Raw genomic sequence first — 15,023 nt, 5'->3', positions numbered from 1 at the left:
CCCAGCACTGTGAAGGGCTGCAGCTTAGGGCTGTTGGGCAGGGGGCTTGGCGCTAACTACTTTGAAAGCAGGCAACCGAGTGCTTTTGATTAAATACGGAAAAGCCAGCAGGGAGCCTTGGCAGCATGACATTTGAAATGAGTCCTCCAAAATTTTTTCAACTCTCGAGTGCTTTAATGTCTTGAGCAGGTTGAAATTAATGCAAAGCCTAAAATGAAACGACGAGCATGCGTTAGGATTCCGTGGAACCCCGAGGAGGGCACCAAGAGGGCTGGGTGAGGCCTCTCTCAGCGGTGAACCCTGAGTTTCGCCTGAATCGGAGAAAGCACACCTGAGTTCCAGGGCAGGTTTTGGCTCTTAGTCCGCTGAGATTTCTTCTGACCATGCCAGCCACAGGGCTCTCTTGCTCCCTCCAGCTGCTGCAGAGCAGGCAACCTTCCAGGGCTTCCGGTGTCACCCCATAGCACCAGGGGCTCTCCCCGCTTCCTGCCACGTGTCCAGCATCACAGGAAATCCGGCCTCCTGCGCCCTCGCCCGCTTCGACTTCCTTGTCTCTCAGGGCAGGGCCAGGACACGCATTTAGCACAAGTTATCTGTTTCGTTTTAAAATGTGAAATGACTTACATGGTTCATGACTGTGCTCTTCAGACCCAGAGAACAGGACGGACGTTCCCGCCCAGCCGTATGACTCCGTGAGCCTCTGTTTTCTTAACTGTAAAATGGAGCCAATATTGTCGCCCCTCCCTACCTCAGAGGTTGCTTGAGGAATGAGAGAACCTCTGCAAAGAACTGAGTTCAGATGTTATGCAGACATAAGATATTATTATAAAAATAATAATAATCTTTTTAGTTTTTGGACTTCTAAGCCTCAGCCTCCTCACACAGTGTTTGCTGTGGAAGCTCAATGAACAATTAAATTTGTAGATTTCCTTGATTAGTATTTTTTGTTCCAGAAGACAAACACTATAATTTCAAGCATATTCTCTATATTTTTTGAGGGCTTACAAAGAAAAACACAATGTAGAAATAGCCTGATTTTCTAAAATGCTCAAAGAATGATGTATTCTGATACACCTAATTTCTGGCTAAGTGGCTAAACAAATATTCCTTTTCTTTAAACTTTATTATTGAATATGGAAAGGCCTTATTTGCTTTTCTTATTGCGGTATGATATGTAATATGAATCTTTAGTGCATTTCATCTTAGATGAAGAATTGCTTTTGAAAATATGAACCGTTTTCAGGGTGGCCATGGGTTTAACTCACAGGTGTTGGTTGGAAACTCAGTAACAACGGGTCTGAACTCTGATTTCTGTTACTTATCTTTCTTAAGATGGAGTTTTTAATAACTCACATCTCTTTTAATTTAGTTAGTAGTGAGTACGTATTACAATGAAATGCCGCACATATTAACCCTTTTGTGACTTCCTTCACCCCCCCAATCTGAATAAGCAAAATGTTCACTTGAGTTAATGGAAGTGCAAGCTCAGTGTGGTGGGGGAATGTGTCCCTCAGGGCTGCAAGTGCTGCAAACGCAGTCCAAAAATGAGTTCAGTTAGATCATTGATTCACTAAATTAGAGAAAGGAGGAATTTTGTTTCGTTTTGCTTTGAATCAGCTACTGGTTCCAGTAAGGCAATTAAAGAGTCCAGTTTTGGAATAGTTGTAGGTATTATAATTTTGAGCTAGGCACTCTTAGATTTGAAGAATCTGAATTATAAATGAAATAATAGAATTTAGTGCAAGATGAAATTTGTAGAGTCTAGGAATTACAGCCCTGTGCGATTTAATGTCTTTTCACAGGCATAATTGATATCTCTGTATTTGAACTATAGGCTTTCTAATCTAGATGGTGACTGGAAGCCATTTCTCAGCTCGTCCTTGTGGCCCGCAATAGAAACAGGGAATTTCTCAGAGGCACAGCTGGCCCAAGTGGCAAAGTGTTAAAGGGGATCCTGGTGCCACCCCCGGACTGCAGAGTAAGCTAGAGTGCAGAGGGGAGGGGAGAAAGCACCGTGTATTTACCGATGACAGGGCTCAAGCCGGTGTGGGTCTTGGCTCAGGGACGTTGCTCCAAAACTCCAAGAAAGAAAAAAGAAAAGGTTTCGTTCAGTCCTCACAACAGGCTTGCGAGTAAACTGACCTCGTTTGATATCGAGGACACTCATCCTCAGTGAAGCTGACAACTCGCCCGAGGGTTCAAAGGTCACGGTGGAAACCAATTCTTTCAGCCCCTTCTTCCCTGGTTTCCTTTCTTTCCCCAAATCCAGCTACAAAGAAATGATGAAAACGACAATTTGCTCATCATAAAAGTAGAAGATAACATGGCTTAACCAAGTTACGGAGATTAGTCGAAGAAAGCCAGGAAGAGCAGTTGTCCTTGGATTAATGCTACGATCAACGCCTGCAGTGCTCACGTGGCCTGAAATCAATGTGCACAAACCCTTTCCCGTGGGAGCCCTGAGAGAAGCCTCTGGAGACTCGCGCTTGGCTGCCACATGGCACGTTGATTTGATTGTGACCCTGGGAAAAGCCCTTCCTCTCCTTTGGAATTTGCTGACGCTTGTTTGTGGGTCTCACCTTGAGCCTTTGAAAGGGGATCTAAGGCCCCAGATAGCTTTTCTTTTGTGAGGGTCGGTTTCGGTGGGGAAACATGAAGAGTGGTATAAAATGAATAGAATAACTTCTAGCATCTTCTAGTTATTCAGTAAATATCTGTTGAATAACAAAATGCATACTCCTTGACCTTTTTTTTTTTTAAAAATGTGGCTAGTTGAATTGGGAGAATGCGCAGCTGGTTATCTAAGTGACCACTGGGTGTCACTGTTTACCCACTGACCGACCATCAGTTTTTTTTTTTTTTTTTTTCCCCCTCTCACCTGGTCAGGACCAAAGCCTCGGGAAGCTGGTCCAGATGCAGAGATTTCAAGTTCGTTTCTTATAAGTAACCTGTTATCTCAGGGGGAAAAAGGGTGATTCCTGTGTTACTCACTTCAGGATATTTTCTGCATTCTGTAATTTAGATGGAGAGCTGTGCTTTCTGTGTCTTCATCTCCCTTTTGTCCTCCTAAAGAAGTTTTCTTTTGCTGACAGAAACAAGAGTTTGTATTTTGCAATTTATCTTGAAAATAGGAACGCTGGTGTGAACATTAGTTGGTACAAGACGGCAGGGTTTCATGTGTAACTTTAATGGGAAACTATTGCAGGTGCTGAAAGTAAATTCTCACCTTGTCAGGCTCAGTGGATCATGATTATTGTTGCAGTGAGCTTCCTGGAAATAGAGGCCGTTCTCACTCTCTGGTGAAAGACATAGATTGGGCTTCAAAGGCCACCTCCACTGTTCTGATCTTTGGCCTCTAAGGTGATGCTCAACATCTTTGATCCTCAGAGTTCTTTGCCCCCCAGCAGGGCTTCTGACCCTACTCCCAGGGCTGCTGGGAAGTACCAAGTTCAAATTCAAAATTTCTTGTTTTCCTCCTGAGGGGTGTTCTGCTAACATCTGGGCTGATGGGTCTTGAAGGAATGTTATGTTTCCTCTGCTCTTCCCTTCGTGATGTAATTTACCAATTCTTTATAACACAATCTAATATGGGTTGGGCCAAATAGCTGGAATTCCTAAGTCAGAAGTTTTCTCTGAAAGGCACGTAATTGACTCACTTGTCCATGTCTGTGGATTTCACTGCTGCAACAAGAAGACCTAGACAACAGCCATCTTAAGACCTGAAGAGGCCTCAGAATTTATCCAGTTTAGTTTTTTTTTGGATGCATTTTGCTCTTTCTTCAACATTCCATGGAGGGCTATAAAACCTTACAAGTGGAAGGTCTTAACATTTCCCCATAAGACCAATGATGTGAGTACAACCTACAGAAAACAAAAAGAATCCAGTTAGGCAGTCCCTGGCCACTCCTTTCTCAGCCCTCCTTTCCTGCCCACACCTCCCCTGCAGGAGCTCTGCTAATTCCTCACTGTATCTTGGTATCCTCTCCTTTAAAGGGAGAAGAAAAAGACGAGCACTTATGTTTCCTGAATCGAATGCATTCCAGGCTGATGAAGAGTGATGGCTGCCATTACTTGACTTCTTTCTCTGAGCAGGACTTGTGTTCAGTTTTTTATTTTCACAGTGTCACTTAATTCTCACTACAGTCCCATGAGATGCTCCAAGTTTTCCCTAATTTACAGATGAGAAAACTGGAGCACCAATGGTGGTTAAATGGCCTACACAAAATCACCCAACTAACACCTGGTGATTTCTGATTCCCTTGCTTTTTAAAAATTGATACACGGTATTTTACATATTTATGGAGTATATGTGATGTTTTGTTACATGCATAGAATTCGCAATGATCAAGTCAAGGTATTTGGGGTGTCCATCACCTCAAGTACTGACCATTTCTATGTCTTGGGAACATTTCAAGTCCTTTCTTCCAGTTACTTTGAAATATACATTGTTGTTAACTATAGTCACCCACTCTGAATTGAACACTGGAACTTACACCTTTTGTCTAACTGTATGTTTACACTTGTCTCTGTTCACACTCCCACCCACACACTCTTCTCACCCACACATCCTCCCACCCACACACCCTTCCCACCCACACACCCTTCCCACCCACACATCCTCCCACCCACACACCCTTCCCACCCACACACCCTTCCCAACCACACATCCTCCCACCCACACACCCTTGCCAGCCTCTGGTATCCATCATTCTATTCTCGACCTCCATGAGATCAACTTTTTTTTTTTTTTTTTAATAGTTCCCACATTTGAGTGAGAACTCGGGATATTTGTCTTTCTGTGCCTGGCTTATTTCACTTAACACAAGGACCTCCAGAGACTCCTTTGCTTTTAACCACTCACCTACTTCGGGGGATGTTGGGTTCAGTGTTGTGGTTTGTAATAGAGAGGGTTTTTCAGTCAGTCACTGCCTTGAGCTCATAGCGGAGGCGTTTGGAGCCACATGGAACTAGACCTGACTATCAGCTGCAAGAACAGGAGGATTTCACTCAATTTCTCTTTTGCTCCTGAAAGCATTTCTCTAGATGCCTCATTTATCCGCATGTGGCTATTGCACATTGTATGTGATACGGTTTGGCTGTGTCCGCACCCGAATCTCATCTTGAATTGTAATAATCCCCACATGTCAAGGAGGATGGTCAGGTGGAGGTAATTGAATCATGGGGGCAGTTTCCTCCATACTGTTCTTGGGTTTGTGAATAAATCTCATGAGACCTGATGGTTTTATAAATGGGAGTTCCCTACACACCGTCTCTCTTGCCTGTTGCCATGTAAGATGTGACTTTGTTCCTCCTTTGCCTTCCGCCATGATTGTGAGGGTTTCCCAGCCATGTGGAACTGTGAGTCTATTAAACTTCCTTCCTTTATAAATTATCCAGTCTCAGGTATGTCTTTATTAGCAGCGTGAGAACAGACAAATGCAGTATGCCTGTGTCTCATATACCCCATAAACAAATGCACTTACTGTGTACCCACAAATACTAAAAATGAGATTTTTTTTAAAAAAAGATTTCTTTAGTAGCTGTGGGTGGCTGGGCACTGTGCTAGCTGAAGGCATCCTTATCTTCCCCCTTGCTTAGCTTCACGGAGACCATGAGTCCCCCAGTCCTCACCCCTCCCCTGCAAGTTGGAATTAGACTTATTAGAACTACCTGATGGAGCTCAGTTAAACTTACAAAAAATGAAAGACAAAACTGAAATAGCCTGCTCAGTTTATAACTCTCAGCCAAAATCTCCGATGAGTGGTGGGCGAGGTACATTTCTGTTAGGGAGGTTGAGAGTTTTCTATGTGAATCAGTGTATATATATATATACACAGAAGGCAGCCCCATGCAGGTGTTTTGAAGACTTGGTGTGTGTCAAGGAAGTGTGTGATGCCTGGGTTTAGAGGGTGGGAGGGGCCTGCTACCACTTGCAGCAGAAGCTACCCTGGGGAAGGCTTACCCTGTGCATATTGATTGCCTGAGGGTTTCCATGGATATTGATTTAGGAAAGGCCAGTGGTGTTTACGCTGCTGAATATGCATCACCATAACCATTGGAATCATGTCAGGCTATATTGAGGCAGGGCAGCTCTGGGATTTCATGGGCTTGGGGATAGCAGGGTTGGACTGGTTCAGTATCAACTTGAACTTTCGGCTTGAGTCTTAATTGCTTTTTGGAGGCAATCAGACATCCAGTTAACCTCCTCTTTCCAGGAATTTTGTTTTCTTGACTCTGCTGTCTTACAAAATGGTCAGGAGGAGGATATTTTCAGAAGGCTTAGGAGCTTGACACACAGGCCGGATGCATTGTAATTGCATCTGGGGGACAGAACACATTTCTGAATTTATCCCCAAAGCCTTATCTACATTTTAAAAATATGGTGGTTAAGTCTAGGGTGGAGGGAAGGGGCATAAAGTCACATACGAACACTCTTGGTAGGATAATGTGCGCGCAGGCACATTTGGCTCTTCCCTCTCCTGGAATGAGCAGCTAGAAGGTGAGTCTTTAAGATTCACGTCCTCGCTTTTCTACAGGATGGTGCAAAGGAAGCTGCATGACAATGTTCTAGCCCTGGGATAGAGACAGCTGGAGTGTGGTTCTGCCGTGAAATATCAGGGCATGGAGGTGACCCAACTAGAAATACACGCCTCTTGGCTTCAGTTTCTTCACTCTCCAAATGGGCGGATTCCTATTCTAACTACTAACTACAGTTAGTAGGAGGATAAAATGTTATAATCAATGTGAAGTGCACAGAACATTTGAAAGTATTTTGGAGTCACTGATGATACAATGGCACGTTTTGGAGAGAAAACCTTAGGACTTAACCTTGGATGGATCATTTATGACTTCTTCTAATGCTGGGATATTGGCTGAGTTACTTATTCCTGTGCCTGGGTAAAATTAGTCTCACCTATAAAATAAGACTAATGACCCTATCCCATAGATACTGTATGCAGAATACTCTACAAAGCATCACTTGAAACACAACATGCATTCAAATAATGAGAGTTTCCATCTCTGCTTCTTCCTCCTCCTTAAAACATTAGTTTATTTTCCCTTTTATTGACTAGTCTTTTGCAGAGGTGATTAGAGTGCCTGGCAGTGCATGGGAATGTGGGTCCTATTTATAGATTATTAATTCACTGGTCATTTGGAAAATCACTAATGCTGTTTTCCAAATCATTTATCTTTTTTCAATGCTAAAATTGTGATCTTATCTTCCCAACATAATTTGTTACCTGTTTATGAATTTTGACATGACGAAAGGAAGTGTGGAATTTATGGCAGCGTTTGGGTAGCTAGCATGGCTTTTCTTGCTCAGTAGCTCCAATATAGTTTGATATTTGTTCTATTTTGGTTTGTGTATTATTTACTGCCTTTATACTTTCAAAAGGAACTAGAGGCTATTTGCAAAAACACCAGTAGAGAATATAGTAAAACAACAACCACCAAAAAGAAATGAGAGTCTGGGTGCGGTGGCTCACGCCTGTAATCCAGCACTTTGGGAGGCTAAGGTGGGTGGATCACCTGAGGTCAAGAGTTCAAGATAAGACTGGCCAACATGGTGAAACCCCATTTCCACTAAAAACAGAAAAATTTGCCAGATGTGGGGGTAGGCTCCTGTAATTCCAGCTACTCAAGCTACTCAAGAGACTGAGGCACGAGAATTGCTTGAACCCAGGAGGCGGAGGTTGCAGTGAGCTCAGATATAGGGCCACTGCACTCCAGCCTGGGTGACAGAACAAGACTCCATCTCAAAAGAAAAGGAAAGAAAAGAAAAAAAAGAAAAGAAAAGAAGAAGAGAGTTGGCAATACCCAACCAGGAACTGGAGATCAAGGGGTACTGACCACTCTTGTCCATTGTTTTGCTCTAAGCTCTAGCACATTGGGCAAAACTGGGTAAAAATAGATTTTTGTGTTTTTCATTGTCAGGTAGAAAACAGCTAAGTATACTTTTCATGAAAGCCACCTTTTCCTCAACATAAATTATGACATAATTATTTGCAGAGACTGATGAAAATAACAGGTCACAGTAGCTGTTTTGAAGATTCTGAATCCTGTGGTGTTCGGCCTCACATTAGCAGAGACCCTTCACATTGAGGGGTTTTGGGAGGGCTCATGAGAGGGGCTGTGCCAGCTGGTCCAGGAGTACCTTCTCTCCATTGAGAATGGGGTTCGGACACCTTCCTGGGTGGGAAGGTGGTTAGTGCACCTGCGGACAGGCAGCCTGGTTTAGTTTGCGGATTGTTCTGTCCCGAGCATCTCCTGATCCCAGGCTTGCTTGCGTGTTGGCCTGAGGCATTTCATCTGCTAGAAGAAGAGGGGATTTGGACTTTGTTACTTAGCTTCTAAAATGGAAACCTACAGACATCACGTGCCATTTAATTTCATTACATTTGATCTAATTCAGTTCAACTCCATATTGTTCAATTTCAACCAGTTCAGCTGAGGGCTGCAAGCACCTCCTGTGCCCTGGGCAATACAGGGGATATGGTTGGGTCAGGCTCGGTGCTGCCCTCAAGGGTGTGGCTTGCCGGCTTGGGAGGCAGATGTGTGCCCCACTGCCTACCATGGAGGAGGGTATAAACAATAGCTCCACAGAGAGCCAGGGGAAGTGCTGTGGGGGCAGCCAAGAGGAAGCAACAACTCTGTGGAAATGTTCTTTTATTTATAGCGATAAAGGTACCCGTCTGTGTAATGATCTCTTTTCTGTTATATATGATTCTGGAGTTTCCAATTATGCTGTAGTTTAGAAAATATTTTTCGTGAGGGTTAATGTTTACATTTACAAATGTGTACAGCTTAACTAACAGTGTAAATGGAAATTTTAATATAGTCTATGAATTGTTGCTTCATTTGCATATTTTATCAATTCGCCGTCATTCTGGGTTGTATATAGTGCAGTAATTAGAAATTGAATGGAAAAGGACTGTGCATTTTTAATTTTCACTTCAGAATGTAAAATGCTGGTTGTTTCACGTCTGCCTTATCAATGCCGTGTTGTATGGATATGTGAGGAGAGGCCAGGACATTCCTGGGGACCTGAACCCCAGAGAGATGATAAGCATGGATAGGACGGCGAGTCAACTTACACTGAAGGGAGTGTGGCAGGTGTGAAGGTGATAGGCAGTGCGACTTGCTGCTCACTGCTGTGTTTCCTTGGTGTTCTCATTAGCATCACTGTTCCCCATGTCTTGGCCCAAACCCAGAATTGCAGGCTTAACAAGCCAAATAGCTATGCAGTGAGAAAGCTTTGCTAAAAGCATGAATGCTGCATATAGGTAGTCAGTTTCATTTGCCCTGAATGTGCACTAAGGACCCAGTCTGTTCTGTCTACAGCAGATGATCCACTCAGACAAATGCCTAAGGGACTGCGTGTAAGAGCTAATCACACAGTGGCCCTCCCTTCCCACCTCCTTTGTGTCATTATAGTCCTTATGGCAGACAGGACTGGCTGCAGGCGGCATTCACACACACTGACAGTCCCTTATGATGGAGTCAGTTGGCTTTGCAGTGTGACATTGAGAGGGTGCTGGCATGTCCTGACCACAGAGCTCCACTGTGGACTATCTCAGGATGTCTCTTCCAATCTCCTATAGCTTTTTAACTGTCTTCCTGAAAGAACTCAGGTATTGCCTGACAAGGGGGTGCTCGTCAGCAGCAGCTGCCCTCACCAGCTGCATCTCCTGAGCCTGGAAGTGTGCCTGGCACTTGCAAGCTGTTCAGTGTATCAGTCAGGAGAGCCTGTGTATGCTGCAGTAACAAGCAAGCCCCAGCTCTCAGGGGTGTATCTCTTATTCATTTGTATGTCTCTTTATGGTGGGCAGGAGCTCTGGGACATCCTCTGTCACCAGGCAAGAGGAAGAGGAAATAGTTTATGTGCATTCATTCTGAAAGGCATCTGTCTAGAAGAAACACAAGTTACTTCTGCTCGTATTTCATTGGTCAAAGCAAGTCATGTGGCCACATCTAACTTCAGAGAGGTGTAGGAAGTACAAGTCTGCATTTCCCGAGGGGGCGAATTGGATGCATTAGTGAGCAGCATTTATCTCTCACACACTCCATGTGTTTATCAAGCTGCACTAGAGGTGTGAAATGATGTTTGCCAATAATGATGCTGGTACCTCACTGTTCTTCCTCTAAGGGAAGATATTGATATTTAATTAGGTGAAGGTCTCTGGATGTAAAAGTAGAAGTTTCTAAAAATCTAGAAGCCTTGAAAACCTCAGAGATTGTCCAACCCCATTTAATATTAGCAACGAGACCAAGTGATTGCCAAGTGCCTTTCATTCTGTTGATGCTAAACCTGGGGCTTGTGTTTTGGCCTGTCAACTCACCCACTAGAGTTCTTGCCACTTTCCTCTTGTACCTGTAAGAAGATGATGTAGGTCTTACTGCAAAGACCATTTCCAAATACTCTCTGGTTCCTGAGGCTCCCTGGAGTAGCCAAGCACTCATTACTATCCACTGCAGCATGGCAGTGCTTGGGGTCTGCCTATTCAGCCTAATCCTGATGATGAGGATTACAGATAATAATTTACCCAAAGTGCTTTGGATAGTGCCTGGAACAGTCAGTGTGTAATAACTGTTTTTTTTTTGAGTTGGGGGCAGGGTCTCACTTTGTTACCGAGGCTGGAGTGAAGTGGTGTGATCACAGTTCACTGTAGCATCAAACTCCTCAGCTCAAGTAATCTTCCTGCTTCAGCCGCCTGAGTAGCTGGGACTGCAGGCACGCACCACTATGCCTAGCTAATTTTTGTATGTTTTGTAGAGATGGTGTCTCATTATGTTGCTTAGGCTGGTCTTAAACTCCTGGCCTCAAGCAGTCCTCCTGACTCAGGCCCACAAAGTGCTGGGATTACAAGTGTGAGCCACTGTGCCTGGCCTATAACTACTGATTTATTATTATTCCGTGTGATTGTTGTCGCTATAATTGAATTCTGTAGTGATGTCCCTTCTGGCCTGGCACAGGATGGCAGAGGGCTTACAGTTTTCTCCAGGCAGTGCTCCCAGCTCAGGGTTCAGCCACCAGACAAGTCATTTGTTATCTCTTGCCATGTTTGGATTTTGGCCTCCCATGTTCTCCAACAAGGGCACCCTTGAGAAGAGGGGAGAGGAAAAGAAGGAAGGGGAGGGGTGGGGAGAAGAGAAGGTGCAGTGAGCATGAGAAACAAGCACTGAGAGGCAGGATGGGTGGTATGGTTTGGCTGTGTCTCCACCCAAATGTCACTTAGAATTGTAATCCCCACCTGTGAAGGGTGGGACCAGGTGCAGGTGATTGGATCATGGGGGCAGTTTCCCCCATGCTTTTCTCATCCTAGTGATGAGTCGCGGAGATCTGATGGTTTTATAAGCGTCTGGCATTTCCTCACTTGCACTTCTCCTTCCTGCCGCCCTGGGAAGAAGATACTTTTCTTCCCCTTCGCCTTCTGCCATGATTGTAAGTTTCCTGAGGTCTCCCCAGCCATGTGGAAATGTGAGTCAATTAAACCTCTTTCCTTCATGAATTACCCAGTCTCGGGTATGTCTTTTAGTGCGTGAAATGAACTAATACAATAAGCATCTGGAGGGGATATTGGTGGAGGAGACAGGAGCTGCAGGAAGATGCCACAGGTCTTGGGGCCAAAGACAAGGAGTGGCTCAGGAGCTCCAGGTCTGAGGGTAAGGCAGGGAGCAAGAAGGAGGCAATACAGAGGTGCTGAGGCATTAGGGGTGTTGATTGAGGAGTGGCAGGTGTCTCCTCTCAGAACATGCTCAGGCTGGGGGGTTTCAGTAAGTCTCCAAGCCCCCCTGACCCGGTCTTTCCCTTCCAGGCAGGTGCTGTCCTGCCTCCTGCCATCCGGACTGGCCTTGTCCAGAGCGTTGCCTCTCCCTCTGGCTCTGATCTCCCTGCAAAGGGGCTCCTACTAAAGAGAAATGACACAATTTACAGAGGGAATGCTGGCCTCTAGACAGCCATGGAGGGCTATGCAGGGAGTAACGAGATGCACTGATAATAAGAACAGCCAAGGTTTATGGAGCGCCAGGTCCAGGAGTCGGCTCAGTGTGTTTTTGCTTCTTTATGTCTTAATTATTTGGGTTTGTAATCATCATCATCGTGATAATGGAGATGTCAATAACAGCAATAACAGCTATCAACGAGTGAGCTCTTATTACTGTGTATTTTATGTCTATTATTTGTTTCCATAGCAATGGTTTCCGGTAAGGGGATTTTCAAAAGGGGACAGTGAGGCTCAGGAATGTAAACCAGTTGCCTGAGCTCCCATGTCCGGTAAATAACAACACAGACCATGGCACAAAATATATCTCTCTGACTTCAAAGCCCATGCCAGGGCTTTAAAGATAACTCAGGATTATGCTCTTTGCAAACAAAGGAAATTGGAACTCAGGGAGGTCCAATTTCAGTTTCTGGAACATCCACACTTCTTTGGAATGAAGGTGCACTTGGATTAGGGTCCTCTGAGCCCTGGTTAACACTTTTCCTCCTCATGTGCCCTGCTGCCCCCAACAAATGCAGGACAGTCCTTTCTATGGTGTAGGGGCCTAGGTGAGAACACTGCTGCTTCCTGGTCCTTTCTGTCTGTAGCCAAGCTAAGTTTCATTAATGCGAGGGCGCCCAGATAGTGGGAAATTCTCAAAAGAGCAGCTTTTGGAGTCCCTGCAGAAGGGGAAGGAAGATGCATGTCCTCTTATTTCTGGCCGTGCAACGGGCTTGGCCTTGGTGATAGAAACTGTGGTCTGGCGTGTTTCTTGCTGCCTTTGCTTGTTTAGAAACCGCCTCTTGCAGGCACTGCCCACCCTCACAGGGCATGGGTCAATGGTCAGCCCTGTGGTTGGCGAGTGTCTACCTTGTGCCTGGCTGATGCCCACACCCTGAGAGATAGGACTATTCTTCTCTCTTGCAGAAAAAGATGAATTCAGGATATTTAAGTAACTTCTCTAAGGCTTCACTGCTAATTCAGTTGCTCAGTCAAGATTTGAATCAGGTGTGTGTGACTCCAGACTGGAAATATTTGATTCATGAGGACGGCTACTTTACTACGCAGGTGTACTTCCAAAAGAAAGGGAAAGACAAAGGTATTTAAGCATTGTTTTTTAAAAAGGTAGTATTTCTATTTTCTTCCTCCTCCCCGCCTTCAGTATATTCCTACAAAAGGTTGATGGAAGGAAAATTGACATAAATCATAAAATCCCAAATGAGATTTGGGTACTTTGTGGTTTTGACTTATCTGTACTGATCTTTCCATGAATGCAGATCATCAAAGTTTGGCTTTTTCTTTCTGTTTATTGACTTGTCTATCCAAGTGCTCATGTATCTGTGTCCTCTAATGTGGAAAGCGGCCACAGTGCCTAAGACTGGGCTTGAAACTTCTGGCAATGTAATACACGTATTGGTTTTGGATTGTTCTTAAATGGATCATCTGGTACCATTGAGGACTTTACCTTTCTCTGACATTCTCAATTGCTCCGAGTTAAAAAATAAAAAGTTGTATGAAGGAATGTTCAGTGTCCAAGAAAGACATTGGATGAAGTGGGAGTGAAGGGTAAAGAGCAGCATTTTAAAGAGAAAAACTCACACAATTTAGGACAGGCGAAAATGGTGAAAGCAGCCTGGTGTTCCCACGCCCACCCCGCTCCCAGTTACAGAACACCAGGCTAGAGTCACGTCTTGTAGTGTCAGTTTCAGACTTCTATCACGTTTTCAAGTGGAGCCAACTTATTGACATTCTGTCCGCACAGCTCTGGCCAAAGCACTCCTGAGCCGAGGCTCGGCACTGCCAGGCAGCCCGCACTGTCAGACCAGCGGAGGCCACGTGGGCTGCGAACGCAGCCTTGGTATAGATGCAGCGGGGCCACGTGCCTCTTCCTCTGGTTTAAATGTTTGTCCAAGAAAGAAAAACGTAGCCTGAGATTTCCCTCTGTGTGGCTGCCAGACACTTGTTTCTTTTCCAACTGGCTTCCCCGTTGAGGGACTTTTCCCTGAAGGTCCTGGCGGTTTGGGCTTAGATTACAGGGAGCACGGCTGTATTTTTAAGCAGGCCATGAGGGGAAGGGGGAAGACAGGGGAGGACACTGGGATGGTGTGTGTGTGAATGCGTGTGCTGTGTGGATGTGTGTGCTATGTGGATGTGTGTTGTGTTATGTGTGTATGTGGTGTGTGAATGCATTATGTTTGTGTTGTGTGAATGTGTGCTTTGTGTGTACGTTGTATGTGTGTGAATATGTGAGTTGTGTGTAGTGTGTGAATGTGTGTGTGTGCATGTGTGGTATGTGTGTGTGTAAATGTGTGTGCATATGTGTGAATGTTGTGTGTGATCTGTGTGCATGTGAATGTGTGTGCATGTGTTGTGTGTATATGTGGTATGTGAATGTGTGTGTTGTGTATGTGTGTGTTGTGTGTGGTGTATATGTGTTGTATGCATGTGTGACACTGTTGTGTGTGAATGTGTGTGTTGTGTATGTGGTTGAAAATGTGTATGTGAATGTGAGTGCATGTGCGCATGTGTGTATCGTGTGTGTGTGGTTGTAAATGTGTATATGTGGTGTGTGTATGTGTGTTGTGTGTGCATGTGTGTATGGCTTTGTGCATGGTGTGTGTGGTGTGTGCACGTGTGTGTGTGAATGTGTGTGTGACTGTGTGACTGTTGTGTGCTGTACATGTGTGTGCATGTGTGACTGTGCATGTTTGTGGTGTTGGCATGTGTGTGGTACATGTAAGTGTGTGTTGTGTATGTGACTGTGTCTCTGCCACACAGAGTGAAATCTCAGGCTACGTTTTTCTTTTCTGGATAAACATTTAAACCAGGGGAAGAGGCAGGTGGCCCTGCTGCATCTATACCGGGGCTGCATCCACAGCACGCGCGACCTCCGCTGGTCTGACAGTGAGGGTGCCAGGCAGTGCTGAGCCTCGGCTCAGGAATGCTTTGGCCAGAGCTGTGTGGAGAAAATGTCAATAAGTTGACATTGTGTATGTGTGTGTTGTGTGCGTGTTGTGTGGGATGTGCGTGTGTGTTGTGTGT

General features: G+C 44.9%; 1 protein-coding gene across 2 annotated transcripts in view; it reads right to left on the bottom strand.

Annotated features, from left to right (window-relative positions):
- Window positions 1-969: 969 nt before the first annotated feature.
- The window catches only part of LOC105525351, a 16,122-nt gene continuing 2,068 nt past the window's right edge, over window positions 970-15,023 (bottom strand). The window contains exons 2-4 of one of the 2 annotated variants that reach the window (XR_001003906.1): window positions 10,992-11,101; window positions 4,862-4,984; window positions 3,751-3,861 (exon numbers count right to left, since the gene is read on the bottom strand). The gene's annotated coding sequence lies outside the window, so the exon portion shown is untranslated. Of the gene's footprint in view, window positions 2,270-3,226; window positions 3,862-4,861; window positions 4,985-10,991; window positions 11,102-15,023 lie in introns of those variants that run through there. The other variant, XR_001003907.1, reaches the window with a different exon arrangement.

Source organism: Colobus angolensis, unplaced genomic scaffold (assembly GCF_000951035.1).
Source record: "Colobus angolensis palliatus isolate OR3802 unplaced genomic scaffold, Cang.pa_1.0 Scaffold53, whole genome shotgun sequence".
NCBI lineage: Eukaryota > Metazoa > Chordata > Mammalia > Primates > Cercopithecidae > Colobus > Colobus angolensis.
This window is presented reverse-complemented; position numbering and strand designations above follow the sequence as displayed.